Source organism: Abramis brama, assembly GCF_963993115.1.
Source record: "Abramis brama genome assembly, chromosome: 5".
In the NCBI taxonomy this organism is placed as follows: Eukaryota; Metazoa; Chordata; class Actinopteri; order Cypriniformes; family Leuciscidae; genus Abramis; species Abramis brama.
In genome coordinates, this window is record NC_139967.1 from 26,253,202 (window position 1) to 26,266,401 (window position 13,200).

General features: G+C 35.8%; 1 long non-coding RNA gene across 1 annotated transcript; it reads right to left on the reverse strand.

The window, feature by feature from the left end:
* Positions 1-1,509: 1,509 nt before the first annotated feature.
* Positions 1,510-9,795, reverse strand: LOC311083817. The gene is made up of 2 exons (XR_014606361.1): positions 9,060-9,795; positions 1,510-2,261 (listed from the first exon to the last, which is right to left on the reverse strand). It is a non-coding gene; the product is annotated as an uncharacterized lncRNA (long non-coding RNA).
* Between the last annotated feature and the right edge of the window lie 3,405 nt (positions 9,796-13,200).

Here is a 13,200-nt window from a genome sequence, read left to right on the forward strand (position 1 = left end):
ACTATTTGTTTACTTTTAAAATGTAATGCTTGAATCTTGACATTTACTCAGTGGTTTCGATGTAATTTGAAAACACACGAGAAGTGTATGATAAAGTTTAAAAATTGTCATATTGGAAAATATGAGTCCACACCACAACTATAACAATATTATTATATTATTTGTATTAGTTTCTCTCGTCTCATATACAGACTGGTTAACACTACATCTACAAACACGGTTGTTGGGTTTTGTTGGATCAGTGTGTTATTAGCATTTCGTGTTGGCTGTTGGATTTCAAATGTCGGGAAACATAGTAACTGTCATTTTCACGCTGCCTCAATAAACACCAACAAGGGTAACACACCGATTCAACACAACCTAACAATTGGTATGAGTTTGTGTTTGTTGGGGCAGTTTGAACTAGCCTTGAAACATACAACACATGCATAAACAACACTAATAAATCATTCTCATCATCCATTGTATTCCTTTTGCGTTCCATTCTCATTCAATACTACTAGTAGTCCTTTGTGTACAATGCTGTGTTGTTTCTCTGTCATGTAAAGGCAGTTTAGTGTTTGCTTTTATGAGGTACACGTGGCAAAGTGCATGCAAACAGAAGAGTGTAATATGGTAATCAAATTAGCACAACACATCAAAGGTCCTGGCTTTTTACAGCGCCATTTTCAGATCACAATTCACAACGGCAAGAGCCAATACAATAAAGGGCTTGGCAGCGTAAGCGATGATCCTGGCAGAGGACTTTAGAGTGGAGCAGTGTTCAGTGAAAAACATCATATCACTCTAAATCCACTTTCACGTTAAGAACATTTTCTATGAATATTTATTTGGGAATACTGATGAGATGTCAAAAGCAACCAACACCTTTGGTGATGATGTGGATTTTATATTAAGATGCAATTCCCTTTGCAAATTAAACTTGATCATAACCATAAAGGTTCAAAGGTTTAGGAAAGAAATTTGAGTGAATCGTTTAAAATTGGCTGCAGTTGTCCGTAGCTCTATCAATACCTTTTAATAATGATCTTTACAAAAATGATACATCAAAAAAAGATTGGTAGCAAATAGACATTCAAATAGTTTGATATTTCACATTCATATGTGTACATAAACTGAGCATGTAAAGATCATTGTAAAATGATTTCTAACTTTATAACAATAGTTGTTAGAATATTTTTAATAGTGTTTAACAGCACAGTCAAATGGTTTGATATCAAACATATAAACATGCATTTAATTGATCAAAAGTGACAGTAAAGGCATTTCTATTTCAAATAGCCTAGACGGTGTTCTTTTGAACTTTATATTCAAAGAATCCTGAAGAAGAATATTAAGCAGCGCAACTGTTTTCAACAAAATGATAAGACATTTTTCTTGAGCAGCAAATCAGCATATTAGACTGATTTCTGAAGGATCATGTGACACTGAAGACTGATAATGATAATGAAAATTCAGCTTTAACGTCAGAGGGATATCATCAGTGGTTACTCAAAGTATTACGAGAGATTATGAGATCAAAGAGAGATATGTTTTATTTTTGTTGTTAAATGTATATTTGAACTAAATTACTACACAATACATGAATGTGTTAATTTCCTCAGAATTTACATACATTTCATAGATCACATTGAAAAGGATTACCAGCACAGTTTGTAATTTGTAAACAATTTGGTTGGTGAAGTCCAGTATGTTCATTATTGTGCTTGTGTTTTGACATTATATCTTTCAGCCACTAGAATCTAACAGTGTGATAAACATCCTTGGCTGTATCTCGGTGAGATGGACATGGAAGCATGGATGTGAATCTGACAGCGGCCCCGCCGTACTAAATAATTGAGTGGGCACTCAGCTGGCTGGGAAAACTTATTAACAGGGGAAAGGAAGCAGATGGTATGAAACTTGTCATTTGGCAAAACAGTACAGAAAAAGTAAGAGAAATTAACTCAAGCAGTCATCACTCCCTATGTCTTGAGTGTTTCGTACAACACTCACAGGAGGTGGGATTACTGTCCGTATCACGGAGGTATTCCCTGTTCACATCTGGACAACTCGTTCCTCGTGTCACCATTAAAGTTTCAGGCGGCGCGTGGCTGAAGAATCCGAGGCGGTTGTTCTACATGCTGGGATCCCTGAAGAAGCACTGCTGGAAGGCAGCCATGGGCAACAGCGTGTCACAAACGGAGTCTCCAGGTGCTGCCCTGGAAAAGACTCGTGTTCAGTTAGCACCTTGAGGGACTCGGAGCGTGTTCACTTTCTTCCTGCATGAAACAAATTGATCGTGTTACAAGAAGATTTGTGTTTCTGTGAAGCACTTCTAATAGTCGAGGCACCTGCGTGATGATATTATAATACATTTTACGCAGTTGCATGGCTATTGTGCCAGCGGAAGAACTACGACACTGATTTAAGGCCTTCCTTTTAAATGCAGTTCAGATCATGGCAACAGTTCATCTAAAGTGCTGATCTGAAAAGAAAGCCAGCCATGATGCTGACCACCCTGTGCTACACCTAACCTCTACAGTAATTGCACCGCACTCACTCAAGCACAGTTTGGTTTACACCCATCCACAATGGTGCTTATGGAAATATCTCAATGTGTGGCACACATAATATCTCTTAATTAAAGAATAATTTAAAATGTCCACAACACTGCTTTTCATGCAGACATGAAATGGCTCTTCTTGTCCCGAGAGACTTGAAGTGGTGTTTTTATCTGACTCTGGCAAAAGTGAGCGTGTGCTTTCATTATGTAGTGGGCCACAAGGTTGCTAATGGATTTAGAATTTTTGATTGGCATGACTGTTTGCTGCATCTATACAGTTTTAGTCTGAGTTGCTTTGAAAGCATGTCATTCGCCTACTTTGCTGTTAATTATGAATTCAAAAATCATAAATTAAAAAACATGATCTTTTATGAGGTTATTCTGTTATATGCTCTGTTAAGTTTATTTCATCTCTACATAAAATATAACCTAAAAAGGTACAGTTTGTCACTATGCAGTTTTTCCAAAAACAGTAATAGAGATTTTATAAGATTTATTTACAATCGACCTCATCAATTCATGTATACATCCTCCTGGAAATAACAGAGACGCTGTAACATTGTAGCTGTATGAATGATCAGAGTCTGAGTCTCTGTGATGATGAGACCTGACAAACAAATGTCTCTGCATGGCAGGAAGCCACTTATGAAAAAAACAACAGCATCAGCTGCAGTAACTCTTCGACTGCACCTCTTAAAGCACATCCCTTTTGGCAGGACTAAGGTTTTTTTTTTTTTTTTTTTTTTGTCAAGGTCATGCATGCATTTGTCCAGTATTGTGTTTTTTTAATACCAGCCATTGTTAGAAAGTATTTCATTTTTACATACATACAGTCTCCCTGATGTAATTTCTCTTGCATTGCAGCAGAAGACATTCTTCTTACAGTATATAAGCTACCTGTGAAAAGAATTATACACAACTGTTTGTTGGGAAAAAGCCTGTTTTCTTTCTGCAATATACTAACACTTTGTAATTTCTAATAATTCAGTAGCAGAAAGGACATATTAAGAACAAGAATATTATGGTAGAGAAGCAAAGATGTGCAGTTTCTTGTAGAAAATGCTTTAAAATTCTCATCTTTGTCAATTGAAAATGTGAGCAGCAAACATTCAAGAATTACTTTCAAGAATTTTTTTCAAGAAAGGGGGGGGGGGGGTCTAATATTGTTTAGTGTTTTTTAAGGTTACCCCAAAAGAAAAAAAAGAAAAGAAAACATGAAAAGCTTTTTTATGTCTCTATCCACAGTTCCATATTATCCATATTGTTCTCTATATGTCAGAGACTTAAACACACTGGCATCCTACATGTTCTCATAAGCCATTTTATAGACCACTGCAGAGAGAATGTCAAAAGTTTCCCAAGACAAGACTTCCTGTGCTGGTTGTCATGTATTTTGTACACTTTAAAAGCAGAAAGAGAGGAAGAGGCCCCAGTAATCTTTCATTCTTTTCAGGTGTTTAATTCGTAGAAGTTACTAGAGACTATCTGCAGTCTTACTGATCCTATACTTAAAAGCTGTCATCAGGGGAAAGTCCATTTGTAAACGTGTCTCCAGCATACTCAGAGGGACATGTACAGCTCCCCTCACAGACTGTCTTAACTATTAGTCTAAACATAACATTTGTCAGCATGTCATTTCAGCACCTTAAAGCAATTGCTTTAAGTTTTTCTAACATGGCATTAGAAGCCAAGGGTGAGGATCAAGTCCTTTTCCCCCAACAAGAGGATGTCTGTTCTTTATCAGGCTAAAACTTTACCAGGAACTAAGTTGGATAAAACTTTGACTAATCTCTCAGGATTTGATTGTCTTTTAAAAGGATAGTTCACCCAATATCCTGGTCGCTTTTAAGCTAACTATGTCTGGAAAACTATGTAAATACCCTAAAAGTTATCCAGGCAACCTGTGTGTGTGTGTGTGTGTGTGTGTGTGTGTGCAGTAAAATGTATTAAAAACAAGAAAATATTTTTTTTAAAAGAAGGATGTCCAGTTGTAGACCACCTCTAAACCCTCACAAGCCAAAAGAGAGGATCAAGACAGTGTTCATTCCCACCGCTCCTCTGATAGCCAGTTGTTATGTCTCACATCCAGCTGTTGCCTTCATCTGTTCGTTGACATGGCTTTGAGACTAGACAGCAACATACACGAATGACTTAATGTATTGCCATCCATTAATCTAATATAACCTTAATACTGTTGTTTGTTATAGATATATAAGACATAAAAAGCATACATATGTTATTTAGTAAACAAATGACCTTTGCCGCAGGGTGGCATTTCTGTAATGCAGTCCGCTCAAACAAACATTTGTCTTTATTTTTAAAAGAGCAATGCAAAATGTTAAAGCATTTCATTAAATTATAAGTATACTGTTTAAAGTGAATATAATATAATATAATATAATATAATAATAGTTTGTAAATATGTACATTATAATATAATTATGTACATTATAATAAAATGTATGTAAAATATTCTATATCAATTGTAAATTATCTTGATAAACAGCGATTTCATTCACTATGGTCTTTTATTGATGTGATGATATAGATATAAAAGACAGTTGAGAGTAGAAGTATAAGATATTAAGAACATATCAGTAAAAGCCCTGCACTATCATCCAGTTTTCCATTTGACATTTCAGATTCAACAGTTCTGTGCACACATACATAATTAGTCCAGCAGTAATAGTTGTTCTGCATGAACCAGACACCATTTCCAGCGGCATCAGCCATTTTCACTTTAAATTTTCTACTTAGTCTGATGGGCTGATTTTGAATCAAACGAGAGAAACACTCTCGACAAATGCAAATGCATATAAGATTAAAGCTCACCGGACACCCGAGGACTATAACCTTTTAGTGTTATAAAAGTTAGTGTCATATTTTGAGTTTTGAATGAGCTCATTTGAGCAAAATTTAAAAGAAAATGCACAAGTTTGCTGAACTTGATGTTCACATAAGTTCATTTCGATTTTTTAAAGTGTAGATTTATTTGTGTTAAAATATACTGTTAATATGAATAATGGTTAATTGTTTAAAAAAATGAAACTGTGTCTGTTGCATAATCTGAGCCATAATGATTGTCTAATTATATTGGAACTAACACAGAGCTTTCATAATGAATAATAATTAAGTCAACTAATTACCCAGAGAAGAATGATTAGCCTTTCTCTGACACTTAGGAGTCATGTCCACTCAAGTCTGCTTAATCAATATCCCAAACTTCCTTAGATGAAATGGCTATGGTCACTACTGCTCATTAAGTAATATTGATCTTTTGTTTATCATGTAGCAGATCTTTTTATTTACCAAGGTAAAAAAAAAAGTAAAATCTCTAAATTTGTGCATACATCCTCTTATTACAATATGCATCACTGTGCTGTGTCTCTTTCCATTTCCTTTTACTTATTGAAAGGAGTTTATTTTGGGTAATATGTGGCATCATTCAGTGTTGACCTCCCTGGCATTCATATTTTGTGAAGGCCCATTGTGTGAGATGTTTTGATGGCTGTAGGTGGAAGCTAGAAATAGCATGTGGTTCCTCTGAAGACCCAGCATTCTGAGAGGTGACATCATGCCAAACAAACCTCACGGGTCATTCTCAGGTGATTCACAATCCAAACCATCTTTCTCTCTCTTTTCTCTTCTCAAGCACATGCATCTTCTATCATATCCGCTTTAAGGAACTGTCACTATTGGCTTTGTAATTTGACACATAAAGGAGGAGGTTGAAAATGTAAGATTCTTACACAAGGTGTTTCAAGTATGGAAATCATGGGAATCTTCCATATTTCATCGTTGGGGATCAAATTATATAAGCTAGAGAGATAGCAACGCTAACCCTGACAGTTACATTACAGGTTGACAGTGAAAACTGTTCCTTCGTGGTATGTCTCCTGTCACGTAACAGTGTTCCAAGCCATTCCCAAGGTAACAATCATAAAGATGGATTTGCCTAAACTCAAGGCTACTTCTCTTAGATTTAATAGGCTTTGGATCCCTTCCTTAGTTTACTAAAGTATCCGGCTCAGTTTAATATATGGGATTCAGATGATCCTTAGATGTTTGCCTCGTTTGTATTTACATTAAGCAGCTCTTAAAAAGCGCACACAACATTTTGAGTCCTCATCGGCTTAAAAATGTACGGCATAATCTATACACTCCTCACAGCTTTGATCTGAATCTAAACGTGAAACATTTGGACAAATGGCATGTTATTCAGTAATGCAAATTAGTGTGTGTTTTTAATACAAATATATGTAAAGTCTATTATTGTCTCGTAAGAAAAAAAGGAAAACAAAAAGCAAGCATGTTTTTTTCATACATTTTAATCATCACAAAACAGGAATCTGTTGTACTTCAAAAACAGTTGTCTTTAAGTAACTGAATTATTAAGTGTTTATGATAATTAATAAAATGTTCAAAAGATGCACAATAATTAGGCAGTCATGCTAAACAAGTCCTAGCTAATAGCATTGTCCGAAACATGACAATTAATGCATTTTTTTTGATCAGCGTAGGAGTAACAATAGCTTCTTTAATAACAGAGCATGTTTATGGGGCGTATTTGGCTGACTTCAGAAAGAAAACCAAAAACACATAAATATGTATACTTATCTCAAGGCAAAACAACAACATAATTAAGCCCCCCTCCATCCCCCATCCCCCCATCACCCCACAGCACTGCCCCTGTCATATTTAGATCAGATTAGCTGTCCCTCTTTGCTGTCTGTTGTCTATCCTGCTTATAGTGTCCATTGTCTGACACCAATATTTATTCTGGTGTGAGGTCTACGACATCAGGAGGTCATCATGGACTTTGTGTAGAAAAATATTGTTATGCATTATGTGCAAAAATAAAAACTTATTTCTGACAGCAAATTTAGTTTCTGCGTCTTCTATTTCATATTATAATGCAATAATTAAATACAGTAAGTCAAAGATCAAATCATATCCCATCAAACCTAGTTTACATTTTTAATATTTGACTATGCATGCATGGAAAGTAACTTTATTTTTATGTAATTTATGTACAGAAAATGCGTTAGAGGTATAGACGACGGACTCCCAGTCCGTGATAACATTTAGGCTGGGTTGTGAATATCACACAGAAGGGCATCTTGATCTGTGCCCCTTTTGTCATATGCGTTGTGGCGGCCTGGATGCTTTCAAGCAACCGAGTTTTCGTGATCAGATTATGAATTGTACTTAATCCTCCCCGATCTGCCGACGTCTTTCTTGGTTCAATATTACTAATGTACATTCTATTGGCTGCTTTTGACAGATGTCTAGATCTCCCTCAATCCGATTCCACATAATACTTTCACTGCCATTAAATCCACACGGGTGGCCTCTTTGGGATCCGTGCTATCTGAGGACTTGTTCTGTCGGGCTGGATGTGCTTGGACTGGGGCAATGCTTGATCTTTTCCGCAGTGATGCATGCGTTTGCAGACACAGTGTCTTGCTTTTAGCAACGCTTTGATTTCCAGCATTTTGCGCAAATCGATATGAGGGAGACATAAATCTGCCAGCGTGTCAAGACGAATGTAAATAATGGTTCAAATAGAACAGAACATGTTCCTTTTCTCATGCGGATATTTCGTATATTCTACCGTAGGCTATAGCTTAGAACCTGCTAGAGACATAGATAGGCTAATAATTGTTAATAAACAACATAGCTACCATTAGCATGTTATTATTACTTTTGTTGTTGTTTAATCAAGTTTATTATTTAATATAATTTAAATATTATATTTTTGTAGCTAGTATTCAAGATTAAAACTCTAATTATTTTTTATATATAAAGATTATTTAATGATTAATAATAATAAAAAAAAAACTCAAAATACAATAATCGGCTATTCACATTTTATTTGATAATCATTTTAATAGCTATTAATTCTAATAATATGAAGCTTATTATTAAGTATCCTTATTATTTAGCCCTTATGTAGACCTATTATTATTTAACATTTCCACAAAAATATTATGCGCGCTCAATAACGCCGTGCTGTTTTACCGTATGCTGTTTTATTTTGATATGTTCAAAGTGAATACAAACGAAATAATTTCTGGATATTTTCTGGAACTCCTATTATTAAATAGCCTACTGATATATGTTTAAATAATGAGAAACGTGCCTTGTCAAAATATAGATAGGCTATATCACTGTTAGAGTGCGGGGAAAATAAACAACATTAGGCTATATCATTTTTTTTTTACAGCATAGTCAAACTTTTTTTCTTTTCTTTTTTTTTTTAATCTAAACAAATTAAGTCGCAAAATTAAGTCGAATTAAGTACAAAATATTAAGTCGCTTTAATTTAAACAGTTTCGTGCCTATTGTGAAATTAACTGGGGTTAAAAACAGCCTAACTAAAAGCGCTTCCTAACTAAAACTTGGAAACATTATAAGCGAGCAAAATCTCGAAGATTAATGCAAGATGAAGAGATGAAGCTATCCCCGACTCAGAAGCAAAATCTCTACTTTCTCTAGAGGCAGGCATACATACTGTGATGAACGGGAGCCCCGTTTGGCTGCTGTCCTCCTGTTTTCACAAATGTCCCAAACAGTCGTTGACAAGTCGTCTTGTACGGACACATACTTTGTGTCATGTGCAGGTGGCCGATTGTGTGATATCCGACAGGAGAATTTCAATGGTGAAGCCTCAGTCCAATTAGGGTCCCCTTTAAGAAATTCATGTTAGCCTGAGTTAAAAAAAAAAAAAAAAAAAAAAAATTAAACGCATAAAAATAAATATTTTTTTCCGCCCATTTACAGCCTTTAAGTTTAATGCAAATGAACCCAAAGAGCAGATGACAGTGCAGAAGAAATGTGGGTTTGGGGTGACAGTTGTGTCTGCGTGTGAGGAGCCTGTGTCATGTAGTAGCCTACCTAAGAGCTACATTCCCCCCTGGTTAGAAAAGCAAAACATTAAAAGAAGGTGTTGTAACAATCGATTTGGGAATGAATTTGCTTGATGCGTGTTGTCGAAATGAAAGTCTACCTGCAACCTTTTTTTTTTTTTTTTTTACTAAAAAGCAGATCGGGTGTTATTGGTTTGTCACAAGCGCGAACTCTTCTGCCATCTAGCGATCAAGCACAAAGAGGATGCTTTGTTCGTTAAGTTATTTTAAATTACTCTACTGCCATCTAGTGTAATTATGTAGAACATCGTCTGGTGCACGTCTGAAAGTGTGCATCTCTAGCCTGCTAATGTGAACTTCACAAGTCTATTCTCTGGATTTTTTTTAACAATCAGTTTAATTCTGAATTTTAGTCTTTATATCCATTTAAAAGGACTGATTATTTAGGTACAGCAGTGTTTGGTGTCGTTTAGGGGTAGGCACTGGGCAGAGGTTCTGGTGGTGTTCTTGTACATGCAGGTGGACTCCAGTGATGCTGGTGGGCCTCTCTGATGATGTTTCACTGGAAACGGGGGTCCCTACTGATATCCTGGAGGGGGAAGGGTTTCCGGCAATATGAGCTTCTGCTGAATGTGTGGTGGTAGTAGTGCAAAGGGTTAAAGGGTTTAGCTGCTGTCCTGTTTTCAATATTATGTATCGGCATCATGCGTACATCTTTCAGTGTTTTTCAGTGTACAATAGCACTGACTAAATATTTGTTTGTGGATAGAGAGTGAAGTTCACCTTTAACTGATTTGCTCAACCTGAAGGAACACATTTTTACATATTTTTAATGGAGCAGAACTGGAGTAGAATTTAACTTAAAAAAAAAAAGAAAAAAAAAAAGGAAATATCATGGCTGGGAAGATGGTCAGTGCAGCCATCATTGTTTTGCATCAAAATGGCCTCATGCAAGGAAACTGCTGCAAAGAATATTGCACCTGAAAGAACCATTTACCAGATCATCAAGAACTTCAAGGAGAGACTTCAGGATGTCCCAGAGTGCCCAGCAAGTATCAGAACAGTGTCTTCCAGCTACTGAATCGTGAAACCACCAGAGCAGAGCTGCTCAATACTGGCAGCAGGTGGTGTGAGTTCATCTGCATGCACAGTGAGGCAAAGACTTTTGGACCACAGCCTGGTGTCAAGAAGCCACTTTTCTCCTAGAAAAACATCAAGGACAGACTGAAATTCTGCAGGAAATAGAAGTATTAGACAGCAGAAGACTGGTGCAGGCCTGTCCTGCCTGCATACATTTACATACAGCCAATTGACACTTGTCGCCAGGATGTATCTCCTCCAAAGAATGGTATCAAAATGTCCTGCAAGAGTAACTTCTCCCAACGATTCAGGAGCAATTTGGTGATGATCTGTGTATTTTCCAGCATAATGGAGCACCATGTTACAAGGCAAGATTGATAATGAAGTGGCTTGGAGATCATTACATTGAAATTTTGGATCCGTGGCCAGGATCTTAATCCCATTGAGAACCTGTGATCAATCCTCAAAAGGCCAGTGGACAAGCATAAATCCACAAATTGTCAGTCAGGATTTGGCCCAGAAGCTGATATCCAACATGCCAGAGTGAATTGCAGAGGTTATGAAGAAGAAGGGTCAACACTGTAAGACTCTTTGCATGAATTCTTTTTGTTCTTCTGCCAATAAAAGCCTTTAAAACTTATGAAATGCTTACTGTTATTTTCCAGTATACCATAAAACGTGAAAAATAACCTACAAATACTGAAGCAGCAACTATGCGAAACAAAATTAAAATAGATAAATTTGTCAAGATAAATTTGTCAGGGAAAATTATTCTCAGGTCAGCATATGGTAATCTCGCTTGTCAGATGATGACAAATTTACTTGGACAAAACAGAGTCTAGGGAAAGATCACTGGGAAGGAGAGTAAAATCATATTGAGTTGGCGGTCTTCGTATCTAAATGAGCCTCTAACTCCCTCTTGTGGTGTGTAGAACATGGTGCTCTGTAAATGTTTTTCTAATTAGTATACTGAATGAGGAATGCATTTTCACTGTAACTGGTTGCAGGTTACTTTTGGTACTATTACAATCAGGATGGATTATTTAGGCTTTATGATTTATAAATGACTCTCATTTGCAGAATTTTGTTTAACTTCTTCCTCAGTAGCCTGTGCATTACAGCGTAATCAAAGAAAAATCTGTCATTTTCACAAATGAATTTCATGCCCTGATATATAGAACATTTTTTTTTTTTAATTTGTTACAGAATACTTCCATTGCATAATCCCTTATCTTTTAAATTATTTGTAAGAGTAAAATAGGTAATTCTAGCCACTTAACATTATAGATTTGCAAGCCATGTTTTTTTTAAAACATTAAATAGGTCTAACTGCGAATTATTAGATTGTTTTTGTTTACACTCTTAATTGTGGTAAAATTGTACCCTTGCTTCTAGTAACCTCAAAGGAAGGAACCATGTTTTCCTGCACACTTTTGAAAATGGTTGCAGATTTTGGGGTACTTTTTTAATGTACTGTGGTCACCGAAAAGCTTATTTTTAGACAAATAAAAATGAAAGTAGATCCTTTTACTAATGTGCATCGATCCTTGGAATGAACTCTGGCAACCTGGAAAACATTGAAACACTGAAACATCGGCAATTTTAAGGGAGGTTAATTAAGTTTGGCATTGTAGAGTTATTGCACATTGAATCTTGTTTAGACAAAATAAGATTTAATGTGGAGAGAAGGAGAGTGAATGAAGAGAAAAGTGTGTGTAGCCTATTAATAATGGTCTTGCAAATTTGGGGTGGGGAAGTGAAAGGACAGAGTGTTTTAAGGCAAAATACTATAGCCTACAATACTATAGCCTACAGATATAGTATTCTATGGATAGCTATATGTCAGCTATGTCACTGACAATGTTATTCATGTTTAGGCCAACAGATCATCGTCAATAGCACCATTAATTTCTGACAAGAATGAAAACGAGGCTGTGAGGGATATAATTACAGTCTGTTCAATGTTCAATTGTGTTGTTTAACTGACAAAGTTCACAAAGTTCAGCTGACAAAATTACAGAAAAAAACTCACAGTTGACAAAAACTCCATAAAACAAGTTGTGAGTTGTGAAAATTACATGATGTAGGACCTTTATACAGTGCGTGCTAATCAGAAGTCTATCCCCCACAACCTTGTTTTCATACACATGAAATTCACTATGGCGTCAGTCTAACCTGACTACACTAAAAAAAAAAAAAATTATGCCTAAACATAAGATTTATGTATTTGAATTGCATATAGAATTTCCATCCATTTGGATTACATAGTTTTAACATAAACCAATTAATAATCTGAATGTGATTCATATTTTTAAGTCATATATAAATGAAACAGGTAAGATTTATGTAATTGTATTAATAAACTGAATGTGATTCATATTTGTCAGTCATATGTAAATGAAACGGGTAAGATTTATGTAATAGTACACAGAAAAACGCCCATGTTAAATTAACACTGCTCAGTGTTCATATGTGTGCACACTACAGAGTTAAAGTACCACTGAAGCAGTGTTGAAGTTAATGAGATAATTAAGTGGTGATTGAGCATTAATTATGAACACCTGCTGTTAACAAGCAGAATCACTGAAGAACAGAGAAACACAAGAACTACAACTGACTTCAGCCACAGCCTTAGATGAAATCAACTGAAGAGAAAAGAAGACATTAAATCTGTGAAGATTTCAGCAGAGGAGGATTAAACAACTC